This window comes from Vanessa tameamea, chromosome 19, assembly GCF_037043105.1.
Source record: "Vanessa tameamea isolate UH-Manoa-2023 chromosome 19, ilVanTame1 primary haplotype, whole genome shotgun sequence".
Classification (NCBI taxonomy): domain Eukaryota; kingdom Metazoa; phylum Arthropoda; class Insecta; order Lepidoptera; family Nymphalidae; genus Vanessa; species Vanessa tameamea.
The window spans coordinates 1,312,008-1,330,023 of record NC_087327.1 but is presented as its reverse complement, the minus strand read 5'-3'; the positions used below and the strand labels follow the sequence as shown (position 1 = coordinate 1,330,023).

At 33.0% G+C, this 18,016-nt stretch overlaps 2 protein-coding genes across 5 annotated transcripts in view; one reads left to right on the top strand and one right to left on the bottom strand.

The window, feature by feature from the left end:
- Positions 1 to 14,271, bottom strand: part of LOC113397044 (probable methyltransferase-like protein 15 homolog) — a 141,950-nt gene extending 127,679 nt beyond the window's left edge. Inside the window, exon 1 of the mRNA XM_064217861.1 lies at positions 14,260 to 14,271. The gene's annotated coding sequence lies outside the window, so the exon portion shown is untranslated. The remainder of the gene's footprint in view (positions 1 to 14,259) is intronic.
- LOC113397062 (neurexin 1) overlaps positions 1 to 18,016 on the top strand; it is a 180,004-nt gene that overhangs the window by 119,488 nt on the left and 42,500 nt on the right. The window lies entirely within an intron of this gene.

Genomic DNA, 18,016 nt, shown 5'->3' with positions numbered 1-18,016 from the left:
GCTTTACTTATAAGGAGAGCAGATAAATTGCAAACACAAATATATATCTGGAAATATTCTTGTTCCGATTTCAACTAAACTTGTTTTTATAATGTTTATTTAAGATAACATTTCTATGAACGTATACTTTATATTGTATTTATTTTTTGTGGTATTTATACCACGTCCGCTCGTCTGACCGTCCAACTACTTATCGTTGGACGGGAAAATGGACCAGTTGCTAAGTGGTCACCAACACTCATAGACATTGGCGCTGTAGGATATATTTCTTACATCGCCAATGCGCCACCAACCTTGGGAGCTAAGATGTTGTGTCCCTTGTGCTTACAATTACACTGGCTCACTTATAATCATAATAAAACAAAACATTTTAATCTATATCAATAATAATAATAAATATTGGACAACATCACATACATTACTCTGATCCCAATGTAAGTAGCTAAAGCACTTGTGTTATGGAAATCAGAAGTAACGACGGTACCACAAACACCCAGACCCAAGACAATATAGAAAACGAATGAACTTTTTCTACTTTGACTCGGCCGGGAATCGAACCCGGGATCTCGGAGTGGCGTACCCATGAAAAACCGGTGTACACACTACTCGACCACGGAGGTCGTCGATATCAATAAATGAGGAAACGTTATTTTTTGTAATGTCCAATTAAATACATAAGTACTAAACCAACATAAATGTCATATCAATCGAATTTCCAGTTAATTCGATGACCTTTTAAGGGATGTTCTCTAGACAATAGAAGCAGTTTTATTCGTTTTTATTGTCTGGAGAACAAAATAGATAAAAATATGCACGAATCGGTTGGAACTTCGATCCGTACGATTTTACCCCATTGTCGATCTTGCCCCAACTCACCCTATATAACAATATTATGTAAGTTAGTGGAGTTAATTTTTGCTTTTTTTTCATACAAAATTTGACAGTTACGAAAAGATACGATGTTTTTAACGGAGCACGAGCTATTAAATTCCTCAACACACATAATTTTAAAACATGTAACATTTTTAACACATAATGGTTTCAAATTTTACAAAGGTTCGTTGGAAAAACTGTGAAATGGAAGGCGGCCATTAATTCAGGCACTGCTTTTAAGCGAGACTTTCTAGCTAATGGTAACACCATGTATAATGCTAACTAAACACGCAAATCTTCTATTTGCAACGGCGATGTATTGACTATAACCTATTCCTACACTTTAAATATGTCTTGTTCAATTATCCCAATTTCCTATTTAACGATCAATATAATATTTTTTGGAAAAGGTTAACAAATTTTCTACTTGCTTACCAGCATCTTTATATCATCAATGCTTCCCTAACTCTGGAAACTAAGATGTTATATCCCTTGCGCCTGGAGTTACATTGCTTCACTCACCCTTAAAAGAGCCGAGATGGGCCCAGTGGTTAGAACGCGTGCATCTTAACCGATGATTGTGGGTTCAAACCCAGGCAAGCGCCACTGAATTTTCCTGTGTTTAATTGGTGTTTATAATTCATCTCATGCTTGGCAGTGAAGGAAAACATCGTGAGGAAACCTGCATGTGTCTAATTTCAACGAAATTCAGCAACATGTGTATCCAAACCGCATTGGAGCAGCGTGGTGGAATATGCTCCAAACCTCCATCCTCCTCAATGGGAGAGGAGTCCTTAGCCCAGCAGTGGGAAATTTTAAGGCTGTTAATGTAACCTTTGCTGATATAATACTTGATGTGGGTACCCACCCAGTCCGCACATTGTCCTAACACCGAACATAAGCTTTTGAATATGTAAATTTGACAGTTATCAATTAAACTAATTAATATGACGGCATCCCGTATAATCGTGATGTACGGTAATTGTCAGCTTAGTTGACAAACGACAGTTGGCAGGTATCAGATCGAATTCCATTTTCGCTTGAGCGTAAATATCTATCGAAGGAATTTGTCGCGGAAGAACGTTCATAGCTATCATGTTAATCGAGCTAATATTCAGTATTCATTAAATAGCCTGGTGCTATAAGGGCCAAAGTACGTTAAAATTCAGACCACAATTTGCCATTTTACTAATAATTTAAAACAATAATTATTTTTTTGGGTAAAAAGGCATATGTCGTATAAAACAACCAATAGCTGTTCATTATTTCTACTAGGATTATGTAATAAAAGTATATTAAGTTGATATTAGCCCTTTTAACACTAGGCCACAGAATTAGAAAGGTTTCCTGATGTGTTCGATATTCAAAAGTTTTTTACTTGGTACGGCTTTGTAGCGTACCAACACACTAGTACGTACAAAATACTTAGTATTCTTGTGTCCCAGTTTGAAGGGTGAGTTAGCCAGTGTAATTAGTCGCACATGGAACATAGCACCATAGTTCCCGAGGTTGTAGCGATTTGTCGATGTAAGGAATGGTTAATATTTTTACAGCACCAATATTTACATGCGGCGGTGACCATTTACGATCAGGTGCCACATTTGCCCGTCTCTCTACCCATAATATATCAATTAATTGACAAGAAATTCAAATGTAATTTAATAAATTTGATATTTGTATTTCGAAACGTGGGAATTCTTGCTGCGGAGACAATTAATTCTCATCTTGACACTTAAAACCTTGCTACAGTACAAAAGTCATAAATACGTCAATTATTTTAAGTTTGTTAATTTATCGCATAATGTTTCTACATTATTCATACAAATCCTTGAATTATTTGCATGGCGAAGTTTCATTGACCAAATTTTTGAATTTCGAACGAAATTGAAATCTTTATCGATTACATAAAATGCATCCAATTAAATAAAAATAGTTACTTATAATTATATTAAATTTATATTGTTGTTTTACAGTAAATGACGTCACACACGACATAGAACGATAAAAACCGAAGCGTTTTTGTCATCCTTTACATTCTGCAAATAATTTAAACAAAAGAACGCTGCTTTTTTATGAAAAACTGTAAATATACAATTTTTTTTATTACTACATTTAATGAAATGAGTAATAAAAGAATTGAAATATACATATTTTTTGTACGTCAGATGCAAATTCAATGTTGGAATTTAATTTATTAATATATTTTTGAATGCAAATAAAGCTAGCGTTGGAATTCTGAAGTGCTCAGCTTATAATATAATATTCTGAGCGACTAAAATGGTATACAGTGTTTTGTATTTAGTTTAATATTATATAAACTTTATGTATATGGACTTTGAGACTACTTTGAATATTACAGACACTAAAACACTTCTTCTGATTGACTATCTGTACTCACAAAAACAAGACGAAACATCTTATTGACATTTTTCTTACAGTCTATGGGCGATAACGAATAATTACCGACGGACTTGTCATTGTGTTTTACAATGCTAACTAATATTATATTTGCGAAAATAACTTTGTTTAGTAATTGTTTATAACGCTATAAAGTCTTAAATACTCCGGTCATCATGGAAATAATTCATACGCATTTTCTGGAATAATTGAATGACATAGGGCACTTAACGTCGAAACCACCTTCTAAACGCGCGCAAATGAAAACTAGTATTTAATATATAACTTCTTATGGGAGATAAACCGATTCGTTACGTAACGCGTTACGACGCCAGTCTGACTTGCTTCTCTTTCTCTTACCTTTCCTTACATATAATATATAATTTACGTATTCCTAAGATTTGAGCAAGTTAAACAATTTCAATATTAAATAGTTCAACTTAGATTTGTTTAAGTTATCACTTCTGTCGGGCGTCCCGAGACGCACATGAGATATTTTTTTGAAAAATAAAATAAAATTTGTTGCGATTATAATAAAGTGTTCCTTATTACAAGAGTTTATATAAAATAATCTAGGTTTCATTGAAAATCTTCTTGAAAGAATTGCAAATAGAAGTTTACAAGTATATCTGCTGTTTCCGTACAGTTTTTACACAAGCTTAGTATTTGGCCGAATTTCAAATTGCACACTACGTAGCCATTCCCAACCCACTTCTCAGCTATCATTTAATTGCAATCTGGACGAAATGTGCGAAATAGCATTTGAAACGTTTTCAGACCATGGTCATCTGCATAGAATTATACTTTGAGTCATGTTGATTTAAACCCATAAATGAAATATGTACAACATACCTTCAAACGTGGTATAATAATTATTGTTTTACATTAGCAGCCCGTAAATTTCTCACTGCTGGGCTAAAGGCCGCCTCTCCCTTTGAGGAGAAGGTTTGGAGCATATTTCACCACGTTGCTCCAATGCGGTTTGGTGGAATACACATGTGGCAGAATTTCGTTGAAATTGACACATGCAGGTTTCCTCACGATGTTTTCCTTCACCGCCGAGCACGAGATGAATTATAAACACAAATTAAGCACATGAAATTCAGTGGTGCCTGAATGGTTTTGAGCCCGAAATCATCGGTTAAAATTCACGCGTTCTAACCACTAGGCTATCTCGGCAATTATTGTTTAAAGGTCAGTAAATAGGTTATATAGGTATTAAAACTTTGATAAGTGTCATATTTTAAGATTATTGAATTTTAAATTTCGAATGTAGATTTTTAAGATTACAGTGGCTTTACCACTACAAACAAAAAAAAGGTTCTATATTTAAATCAGCAATAAATAAATGCAAAGCACACAGAAAACAAAAGCGGATCATTGGTATAAAATAAAAATAAATGATATTTTAAACTAATTAATCTCATAATATTGATATAATATACATAGACGGTTGCGCGGCATACAGAGAGAAGGAATGTACGCTAGTGTAATTTAGTTCGAAGCAACCAGTTAGTGGGTCGTTAGTTAAAATGTATGGATTCAAAACGGTCAAGCCGCACGCCACAGTTTAAAGCCAGCGAGCCGTATACAGCCGTTTTGATGTGGTTAAATATTTAACGACAGATGTGCACCTTGAAGTTATTTAGGAGATTAGGAAGTTTCATTGAAATATACGTACCTATGTTAAGAGGTTGTAAATAAAATGCTTTTTTATGAAGTATTCACAACCTAGTCGATGAGATAAAACATGGTCCGTGGTTTAAATAAAGAATAGTTATTTCATATTGCAACATAAACTTATTCCATTGAAAGTTTTTATTTGTTAGATTTTAATTTCAGATGTTTAAAGAATAATTTATAAAACAAGTTATCATTATGATATTAATGTCGGCTTATCATGCTTTTTTATGTCATAGGTAGACTGTCAAATGCCTCACCCTGCCCATATGAAATCATATCAAATCAAAATATACTTTATTCAAGTAGGTTTTTACAAGCACTTTTGAATCGTCATTTAACAAACTATTTAAAGTAAAGCTATCATCGGTTCGGAATGTAGATTCTACCGAGAGGAACCGGCAAGAAACTCAGTAGTTACTCTTTTTCAACATCTAAAACTACAGTCATGTTAGTTAAATACAATTATATATGTATGTTACGTCTCCTGCCTGGAAGTCAACAAGCATTAACTCCACGCTTTTTTATCATCTATATAATCTTGTATCGAATAATATGCCTTCTTTACCGATGTATTTTTTACAAATGACTTGAATCTATGAAACGGCAAAGTTAAAAATATCTGCGGATTTTTATTATAGAAACGGATACCTTGCCCCAAGAATGATTTCTTAACTTTGCGGAGTCGGAAACTTGGCGTTATAAGCTTATACTTACTTCTTGAAGTGAAGTGAAGTCTCCCTCGTACTCGGTACCGATGGTTGGCGGCGATTCACCGGTGGTCTGGATGTTGCAACTCGTACGATTCCCGCGTTATGTATTACGAAGAATTATTGAATTCATGGTGATCGCTTTGACGGCCTTTATCTTGTATTCCCCAGAATGCTCAAGTAAGGTGTTACGAGAATCCTTGAATGTGAAATGTCGATGGGAAATATATTACGATAAGTATAGATCGCTGAGTTATCAATAGTATAGTCTAGTGCAAATATAACAAATATGTTAATAATTTGATAGTTTAATATTGTTGTTCGACCATATTCATTAGAGGCGAACGTTTTGTTAAGCCAAGTAACAGAGATTTTAAAACAACTTAATTGATTCGACGAAAACAATTTAATAATGAACTGAACTAGACATAGTGGGCTATATTTGTAAACAATTGTTATTCTCAATTACGTTTCAACTCTGGGGTCATATTTAATTGGTTGCTTGTACTCTCGGCCAGTTTAATTTCGTCTTGTTTATTACTGTAACATAGTTGTATGTATGCGTAGGTAGGTTGGTCGTATAGCTTTGTGTGTTTACATAAGTAAATCATTCTAACGCCAACAAAAGTACTGTTGTGTTGTCGTTTTAATGGTGAGTGAGCAGGTGTAAAGTCATAGTGTCAAGGTATAAGGGACATAGCATCTTAGTTCCTAAGGTTGGTGGCGCGTTAGCAATGTCAGGGATGGTTAATATTTATTCTAGTGCAATAGGCGTTGGTGATCACAGCCTATTTACTAGATCGCATACTCGTATAAAAAAAAACCAGAACAAATGACAGTTGGAAGTGCATTTAATTGTTCCAAATTCAAATAATGTTGGACATTTGATTTTACTCATGGTCGCCGATCGATCAAATTCTATATTAATGTTATAAATACGAAAGCGACTCTGTTTGTACACGTTCATACCACAAACTGAATATGATGAAGTTGGGTATGAAACAAGCTTGAACCCCGGGCATCGCGTAGACTTTATAATACCTGACGACCGACCACTAAAATGGAAAAGAAGCTACTTTTTATACCTTATACCTACGAACGTCCTCCTAACTCGCGGATGTAGCCGTGAGCTAAAAGTAGTTGATCATATAATCATCACGGGTTTGAAAAAATAATTATTAAATGTGTCGACTTTTTTTTTTCTACTATTAATTTAATAAGTCAATAAAAACCAAACGAAAAATAGGAGAAATAGGTTGATTAGGCTTGAATGTCTTTTTGACAATTCGAAACACAACAGTACTAAGTAGTGTTGTTTAACGGTAGAATACGTAATGAATGGGTGGTATCTACTCCGATGCATTAAACTCTATCACCAATTAATTTGGGTTTGTATATACTCATTTGACAGAATTACATTCGACATATGCGGGTTTAATTTCCCCACAATGCATTCCTTCAGCGCTGAGCACGTTATGAAAATACACAAAAAAAACTCATCGATTCCTACCTGGGTCTGAACCCGTCTTCTTATGATTAACATATTCTTTCGATTGGGCATATCGTCTCAATGTAACTGTAATTACTCAGCTCGTTTAATTTTAAAATGTATATATATACGTACGTATGTATGTACGGGCGAGTGAGTACACAAGACTCGTATTGGTTAGTACCGTCAGCAAACAAGTAAGTAGTTTATATTTTCCGTCCTCACGTTCTGCGATGATTGTCTCTTAGAGTATGTTATGCTGCAGATTATGTTCTATTTCACCTAAATTGAAAACAAGCGTCCCAGTAAGCTCGAGTTTTCATCAGAGCATATTACGTTACGTAACAATTTCGCAGAATAATACAAGCATTAGAAATTATTCTGAATTCTCTATAAGTGGGAATTATATTTCATTTATATATGTATATATGTAGCTTAGATGTCACGGTTGTTAGAAAACGTGAATCTTAATTGAAGCGTCAATAGCGCATTGTTTAAGGACATACTCCGCGATGTAAAATCGCAGGTTCGATCCTGGCTATTGTCAACCCCATTTCTACGAGTAGCACAAGCATTTAGCTTAATTGGCAGAGAAAATAGTAATCTTTACAATTTCTTTGTGTTGAAGTAGTAGCTATACTTTAAAAAAAAATCGGGTTCGAACTGAGTGTGAGGGCTGAGTGTCTGGTAAAATGTATCCTATCCTAAACTCCTAAACGTGTATGAAAAATATCATGATGATCGATGATTTACTAGTTAAGCTGTGAAAGAGTAACATATTCACTTTTACATTTATAACATTAGTTATGATGAGAATTAACAGATGATTTCGGGTTCAAACCCAGGCAAGCACCACTGAATATTCATGTGCTTAATTTGTGTTTATAATTCATCTCGTGCTCGGCTGTGAAGGAAAACATCGTGAAGAAACCTGTATGTGTCTAATTTCAACGAAATTCTGCCGCATTCGTGCAGCGTGGTGGAATATGCTCCAAGACCTTCTCCTCAAAGGAAGAGGAGGCCTTAGCCCAGCAGTGGGATATTTACAGGCTGTTAATGTATGATTAGAATTAATTTATCAGATGCACGTGTCAAGAGCGAGAGCCCTTTACCCAGCTTTGGAGCACAGATAATTAATATTACACGAACGACACGTACAATATGTATGACATTTTCATCTACGTTTCATCGTTTTAACTTAAAATTTTGCTTCGTTAATTCTCGTCACATAATATGTCTTTTATGGAACAAATAGGTTAGAACTTTCCAATTAAAATCGTAACATCTTTCTCGCAAGTGTTCGAACAGAATAACAGGAATATCGACGTATTTTGTCGCATGTTTGTTATTTGAAACGTTGAATTCACCTTGACAGCCTGACATTGACATTTTACCATTGTTAACACGAAGCGGATTAACGATTTCTAAGAAATGTTCACACAAGGCACACGTTGAACGATACGACAAACAGACGTTACTTAGATGTTAACTATAAAAGTTATTTATGGGGTGTTACTTGGCTGATTGCTTTCCTCTTATTATTGTTGCTTGGCTGCCTCGATGGTTTAGTCATTTAGTGGGTATAAGGGAACAGATCCTGAGGTCCTGAATACAAGCCACGGTGCATATAAAAATGCGATTGGGTTTTTCTGACTAGAAATCCTCAGTATCTGTCAATGCTTACATTATCAATTAATATCAGCCAGATATAATGTTTTTTCCTCAGATATTTTTTTATTTTATTCGATAACTTTTTGTAAAAATATTTTTTAAATATATTACTTATATTTAAAATTATGTATAATATTGGATGTTTCTTTGTTAAGATTTAACAAGTGAATTTCTGTATAACCTAAAAATGTTATTGATTGCATCTTATCAACCACACCGGACATCTTTTTCGTATCTATTTCTTAAAATTAGCCACTGCTCATGGAAATAGTACCAAATATCGTACATTTGTAAATAACATACATTTGTAGAGTTTCAAATTAATACTACTTTAAAGCAGGTCAATATTGCCTTCCTAGTGTTGTTAACATACTACCTTTGTTAGTTTCAAGTGAGGCTAATAAAAAGCATATCAAAAATAAAATTTACGAGAACAAGTTTTCATTTCAAACGAGGTATAATAATTAGACTTAAATATTATTAAGAAAGCATCGGCAGTACACCTAAGAACATCTTCAGCCTCTTGTCTCCGTTCCCGTCCCCCTCTTCAATAGAGATATTATTATTATCATAATGATTTCAATAATATTTTTCATAAAACGCCTTAAAGGTGATGAAGCTCAATATAGATTATCGAATATTAATTTAATAGTTTTATGCAATAAAAACTTATTCGTATATACATTAACCTTTTTATTTAAATTTCGAGCACGTTTCGCATAATATATTTTTAGATTTTGTTTTTTTTTTTTTTATTTAAATTAATTATAAATAGAGTCGAATTGAATGTAATGGTATTAAACAATTATGAAAACAAAAACACATAAATATCTGCAGATTTTTGTAAGAACCTACGACGTTTATGATGATATAATTACCTGAATTAAACAGAAGATGAAAGTATGTATGAAAATTTGTCATATCTGATGTTAGAAATATAAAAATCGGTTTTTATAATTCTGTTAATGAGTTCAAATATTGACACAAATACATTTCAGTACATACGAATAATAACGAGCAGTCATCGAGGTACGATCTTTGTTCCTTTCTTGGAATATTCATTTTGTAAACCATCTTCTATTCCGAATTGAGGAACCAATTTGTAAGCTAATCCGAAAACTTATATTTTTCGTGCACGATATTTCCTATAAGTCGATACAGGATTACACAAACAGTCTTGTTTCCTATCTACCATGTCTGACTTTGTATTGGTATAATTACGGACATTTTTTTTAAATATTAGTTCCTGTTAAATAGTAGCAATGCCCCAAATTAATTAAGGAAGAACTGATATTCCTATTTGTCCCTCTTTTTAAGCTTGTCACTTGTGTAAGGACTGGGTACGACCATAGCCCATGGGGTCAGTGCCCCCAATGCATCTTTGTTGTTATCGGTGTAGAATACGAAGTTATTCGTATGACGCAATATTGCATTTTATTTATATATATAGGCGGATTTTTAATTAAGCTAGCCAAGCTAAAGCTTATGGCGGAAATTACCGAGGTCAGTTATTTTTCCGCAGTCACGGGTTTTTGCTTAGTTGAATACAAATACGGCTGATGTTTTTGTTGATTTTTCTACAATAGATTACTGTATTGTTAAGTTAAACGATGTACATTCTTTTATGCTAAACATTTACTGAAATTAATAAGATTTTTTTTTTAATGTAGGTATTTTCGTTATTATTACTACGCCCGTCTTAACATGTGTGCAAAAGCCCAGGTATCTAAGAAGGTCTATTACAAATTTTTTTGATGGAAAAGGGAGGTCACATGAAAATTGCTTGCATTCAGGCACTTGTGCTTAGCTTGTGTATTACCTCTTAACGATAATTCGTTCGGATGGAATTCCAGCATGACATTGACGTGGCTTTTGAGGCAACGGAGTATAAATACTGCCAATCAAAATATAATCATTGAGGGATTTTTTTAAAAGAATTTTAACCCAGAACCTTGGGATCTACAAACATATAAACATGCGACTAGAGCAAACAGGAAAAACACATTTTAATCTGTTTGTAACGCCTGAGTGCCCATGGTAGGCGAGTTGATGATGTAAAAAATGGTTAATGTTCCTTATAGAGCTATTGTCAATGGACAACGTTGATTCTTACTAGCAATTGGTTCATACTCTAGAATATTATTTCGAACAGTATTAAATAAAAAAAATGCTGTATAATCTTTGTATGAAATAATCACATTACTCTGAATTATACCTGTAATATAAAATGCTATTAATGCTTCTGATTATGATATAGAAAATATCATCCTCATTATTATACCATGTATGTTCATATAAATAGATAAAGGCTAAAGTTGAAACAGTTCTGTGGAGCTATTCTGTGAGAAGAAACTCAACGCAAAACACGATTGTGAAATGTCACAATGTGGTATGTGACATTAACTATAATAATTATACAATTTACAGGATACGCGTACCAAAATGGCGTATCAGTCATTCCTACAAGAACGCTGCTTTACCTTTTTCTCCTACGCTTGTTCACTGATTTTCATTATTTTTTTTATAGCTATTGTCGAGCTCGTGACCAAAAAAATATTTTCTACAAATTCAATTGATGTTTTACTCCAGTAGTGCTAGTTATAAAAAAAACTACTATTTAATAAACAATGTTGGTACATTGAAGACTTATTTACGTTGATAATTTACATCAGTAATGACTTCAGTCAGTAAAAACGCACCCATTAATTCGTATGGGTTCACAAAAAAAAAAACAGCGAACGAAATACTCACACAATTACATTTCTCGCGAATGACATGTTAACGCGATTGTCGAAATTGATTTTGTAAAATTGTACACGAAAAACCTTTGCAAGAGGACTTCGTTTCAATTTCGAAAACTGACAGAAATATCGGAATCGAATGAACGAATGGATTCACTTGATACGTATTCGTTTGAATTATTGGTAAATGTTATTTTGAAAAATTATCGATATTTTTAATTTAGCATAATCGTTCGACAAGTTTAGTTAAATTTTCAATTTTCAGGGCAAAAATACTTACGTAATAAAATCAAATATAACAACCTATATATTTCCTTCTGCTGGACAAATGCCTCCTTTTCTCTTAAGGCTTGAAAGCTTGAAGCTTATTCCACCACGCAGCGTATATTTGCGTTGATGGATGGTTTCATATGCAGGTTTTTTTTTTAAATCTTTCCTTCACCGCCGAGGAATTATAAACTTACGCATATGATAATTCAGTTGTGCTTGCCTGGGTCGCAACAATTATCGGCTTTTGAATATATACTTTTTATCTTAATAAATATAACCTCTTTTTTAATTCGAAAATTATCCTATAATTATAAACCAGATACGGTATGCTAATTTATATTCTGGAACTTAACAAGAGTCGAGTGTTTTATTCATAAAGCATAGTGCACATTTTTCTTATAAAACATGCAATTGCTGCCAACACTGCAACACAATAAAGGCACTAAACACACAAACTGTTGACAATACCCCTCTGTCTACACCACCGTTGAATATTCAGCTACGGGGGAAGAAAGTTATATTTGAGTCCATCCTTATAAGCGATTCTTTGTGGTGTAATTCTATGTGCCGAAATGAAAATTCACAATTGAACCTACCTCAGGAACGTTTTGTTTTAAAAGTTACACGATATACTTGTCGGTAGGGCTTAGTGAAACTTCACTACATATGCTAGTATTAGATCGTGACTGCATTCTTGTGGAAATATTATTTGCTTCCAGTATGTTTATGATGTTATATAATATGAAAACCTAATTACTATCCGAAATTATTTTATGTATTGAAACAGTTCATAAATATATATTGTTACAAAATATATATATATATATGTCATTTAATTTTTTATAAATATCTTAAACGACATAAATGTCAATTCGCTGAAATTGAAACGCTTGAACGCTTTATTTAGTGGTAGGTCTTTGTGCAAACCTCTCTGGGTAGGTACTACCCACTCATCTTATATTCTAACGCCAAAAATCAATACTCAGTACTGTTGTATTCCGGTTTGAAGGATGAGTGAGCTAACTACAGGCGTAAGAGACATAACATCTCAGGTTCTAAGATCGGTGGCGCATTAGAGATGAAAGGAATGGTCAAAATTTCTTACTTGAATCTCTATGGGAAGTGGGGACCACTTACCTTGAGGCGAACCATTTGTATTTTGTAAATTAATCAACTACGGTTCGACGATTTTACTTTTTTCCAGAAAACGGAACCGAGATGATCCAGTAGATAATAGGACCTGAAGTGAAGGTTGCAGGTTCAAATCAAGTCAATAAAGTGGTTAAGTAAAACAGCGTTAGGAGACCTGCGCGTGTCAGGTGAAATTCTGACTTACGGGTATTTCGCATTCGATTAGCGTGGAGGGAATTTGCAAGCATTCTTCTTAGGAGAGTAGGAAATAAATATATAGTCATTGGAAAGGAAGAAAGGCTGAAGCGCCAATATTTTACTTTTGGGAAATAAGGCTTAAAGTTTTTACCTTAAATCAGATTTTACAAAAATACGAAGTGTATCTTACTATAAATCTTCCAATTTATTACCTATGAGCTTATTGATTATATGTACGAAGAGAAACAATTTTATTTTCAAGAAATAAACAAGATGAAAATATGTTTAAATATTCAAAGCCAATACGTTAGACGTTCAATTACTACAATTGATGTATTACAGGCCGCTCACACACACTACTACGGCACGCTACGATATTTCTTAAGAGATGCGCGATTTTTCAACATCGCTAACAATTTCAAACAATTTCCATTACCGCTGTATTCAAGGAAATACTCGCGGTGGAAATTTCTCATCTGTACTTCCATTTTATGCGTTTGTTTTTTATATTTATTGTATAATAAAATGAACTCATTTTATTTGAACTAGGATAGCAAGATACTTTTTAAACTGATTAAAAAAAAGAAGGTTCTTAATTCGGTTATGTTATATTTTTATATTTGATATTAGTTTGAATGAACCGACTAGTTATCGCCCGCATGTTTGCTCACGTTTTAGGGGTTGGTTTTCAGGTGCATATAAAAAAGTATTCTAAAAACATTTTTTTTTTTTATGATACTGTTTTAAAGGGAACGTTTTTCACACAGCCTAGAAATGACTATGTGATATAGTATTCTCTATTATATTTCGAGTACGTGCGTGTAATGCTTCCATATTTTTAAAAGTATTCAGCCTTGACATTTACCTTGAATTTTTGACTTTTAACCTCTAACAAATATTCTTGAATCAACATTTTACAGGAGCGTCTCGTCGGGTGAACTTAATGAAACCAAAACTTTGGAATTTCACGTTGCCAAGAATCAATAACATTGATCTTTACGCTTCTTTATATATATAATATCTATATGTATATATATGTATAGATATTATTTCCACTCGTCTAAAGTGACGCTTCGTTACATTAAGAAAATATTTCAATTTTAAACGAAAGCTTTAATAAAATATTTACAAATAAAGACTTAATAATAATGAATTATAACAAAATAATAATTATTATTATGATTAATGTAATTTCTTCTTTTCTCACCCCTACTATAAATTCTCACTCACACAATCAATCACAAATTTAAAAATTCACAATTGAATATTGTTATAAAATAAACATTGTAAAATGCGATAGGGCATTAAACTGTCTATTTCGAGTGCTTTTTTATGTTATATGTATAGAGTGCCTTTCATTACGCGACCAAAGGAGTACTACTTAAAAAATACAATTGAATTCATAACCTTTTATTTTGAATTCGATTAAAAATTTGAAATAAAAATATTCTTTATTTAAGTAGGCTCTTAAAAGTGCTCTTAAATCATTATGTTAACGAACTAAATTGAATCTATAGCTACGACTGTTTCAGAATACAGAGTCTACAGTAACGAACCAGCCAGACACTCATACTAAGTATTACTGCAAGATGGTAGAATATACGATGAATAGGTGGTACCTACCCAGACGGGCTTGCACAAACCCCTACCACCAAATAAGTGGCATGGTTTAATTGACTTTGCGATTACATGCAAATTAAATATCACCTTACGTATTAGTCACCACGAAAACAACACTGTTAAATAATACGAATATTATTTCAATAAAAGATCATAAGCAAATCTAGTTTCAAGGACAATTATCACATATGACCTTTTGCACTAGTAGTGTCTACAACTGCACTATATTTCGCTTATTTTTTAATGAGTCAGCTTCAAGTAATTACATATTTGACACGTAACATACTTCAATTATAAAATCCATGAAAATATTTACGTCATCAAAGTAAATAATGGAATAACTCATCAAATATGTAAAATAGAAGATTACGTGAGCCGCATACGTTTACGAGGAACAAAATGTCTTTCTTCGTAATTTCATTTAAAGTTTAAACATAATATACATACACAGGACGCAATAAATTCATTGCGACCACAATTGTGGACTATCAGAAACTAATACGCGTCATTGGATATTACAAAAAAAAAAAAAGATTACCGTTGCTGGAATTCTCATCAAATCTCAGCAAAAAGAATCTAGCTAAAGAGATATTTTTTTCATATTTTTGAATAAAAATTTTATTTGTGATTCAATTTCCAAATAATTCATTTAGCAATATTTAATATAAAATATGAGGACGCTGGCTTCATTTCCAAAAACAGGTTTGGTCTACATCAAATCCTTTATAATCTATAGATGTTAGTTTCGAGTACCTAGCGCCGGTTAATTTATAGGGAATGATTTCAAGCAGTGATGGCGTTCATAAGTAGCGCCATATCTATTCCCATTAGATGATAATATTATATCGTAAAAAATACTTTGCAATATCATATCATTGTTAGCTTGAGTTAGCTTGAATCAATGAGCTTTAATCATTAGGTAAGAAATAATATATTTATTCACATTCAGTTAATTCAGAAAATTTTGTATATTTTAAATTAAAACTTTTTAAAAATAAATGTTCTAAAAAATTTAGGTCAGGAATAAAAAAATATATTTATTTCTAAGTCAATTTAAATGCTAAAAATCTAATTCTAGATATGAAAGGAGTGCTAAAAGATCTCACCTCGCTTGACCTGTCCTGGTAATGAGGCGTTCCGTTCCCCTTATCCCTATCCCGATAAAGAGCGGTCCCGGCTAATGTCTTTTTTATCTGTGGAAATATATTTCCATCGTGACCCACTGGGTTTTAGTTTACCAAGTTCTAAGTCTTCGTGCAGTTCGTTTTATGTGAATCGTTTGGTTTAATTTTCTTTTTTAGTATATGATTGGATTTGAAGAGGATTTATTCGATTCCATAAAGTTTTACTAGATTTTCCCCTTAATGTGCATATTTGAATATCGAACTCCGAGCTAAATTTAAATTTAAGATTAAGGTGATTTTTATTCGAATATTAAAGCTAATAATGGCTAAAAACCAAGCAAGTAAAACATTTTAAAATATGATGAACGAAAATAGCTTAAAATTCCGTTCACAAATCGTGCAAATATTTTGTCTGAAATGAGAAATTGACACAACTCCTCCGCAGTAGGGCAATTTGTATTCTATTTTTCAATTTTATAGCGATGTTCTTTGTCAGATTTGTAACGTCGTGACAGCATATAACCAGTTTGAAGCAGCCGGTATCTCATTCCCTTTTGTTGCCAGCCCGAATATCTCTTACAATTCATGAAAAGGTATTCCATTGTGGATGCAACAATTTATAACACAAAACAGGTGGGATGCGATGCATTTCCGCGCTAGCTACAAAAAATTTGGAAACATTCCAATATTGTTTTTCTTCCGACAAAATGCATTTCCATTTCGGCCGAAAGGGTTTTTCAATCGGGCATTCGGAATGAAACAGAGCACTTATTCTAATCAAACACGATTCCAATTTTAAAATTGACGCTGGCCCGAGAAACGTGTCATGCGAGTCACACGGGGATAAGTTTCCGGACTCTGTCATCGCGCCATTTCCGCGACGCCGCCATTACGCGTGACGGAAATGGCCGAGCGACTGGAGGCGTTCGGAAATTCGGATCGTAGGAAGTTTCTCACGATCCCAGTGAGTTTTTCTTTTAATAGCAACCTTATTTTAAGGATCATTCGATTTAAATTTCTTTATCAGAGTATATTTTCTGTGTAAAATTTGAATTCGATGAAATATATAGGGTAACTTCAAATGTAGCTGATTATGATCTACAATTTCGGACTTACGTGGCATATAAATTTACTAATGTATAAAATATGGTAATTGCAGTTTCATGGTTACTTAAAGTCTTTAACTTTAATACTAAATCATTTATAAATGATGCTATGATAGTCTCAATATTAGCAATAGGAATTTCTTTAATATATTCGAACTTTGCAAACTTTAATGTAGAAATATCTAAAAAAGAAATTATTGTTATCAAAGGCAGCCTCTCTTTTAACTTTGTAATTTTAACTATATTTATGTTATGCCGAAAATTTATTATAACTTTAGATGTTAGCAGTATTTTGCATAAATTTTACACAGTTTAAAAAACTTTTTTCGGTTTAGGTGAAAAGTTCAGTAAGAAAGTTTCACGTTTACATAAATAAAACAATATGAAAATGTATCCCCAGATGCCTTGATCCAGGGTCGGTTCCAACCTTCACTTAATTGGAAATTCAATTTTAGAACCGTCACATTCCGAGCGGATTGCGGGTTGATTTTTTGCAGTGATTTCGAAGCCATCACGGCTTGGGATATTTTCTATTTCATTTTTTAACTTTCCACTCCTAAATCTTTTGGTGTCGGATAAACCCTTTTGATTGAGTTTATCGAACGCGAAGAATGTTTTTAAAAAGCCCGTTTTTTGCAATAATTCAAAACGTAACTTAAAACAAATGGAATATTTTTAAACTGTAGCAAAATTCAAGACTGCCGCTAGTGGTAGTAAATATCTACAAAATCAAAATCCACTTACCATTTCAACCGTTGACTTCCAACAATTTCTAGACTGAGAAAATGCTATCGGCTTCGTAGATTTGATTCAACATCAATTTCAAGCAAACTTACTGTTATTTGCATTTCATAGTTTAACTTTGACCTTCAAAATTAGTTTGGGAATATTCAACCGCCATAAATCGAACTTCCGCTATTGTCGCTATGCCAATATTAAGTACTAACAATTTCATCAAATATCATTGGATTATAAAACCGAACAATAATTTCATTTTATAGACTTC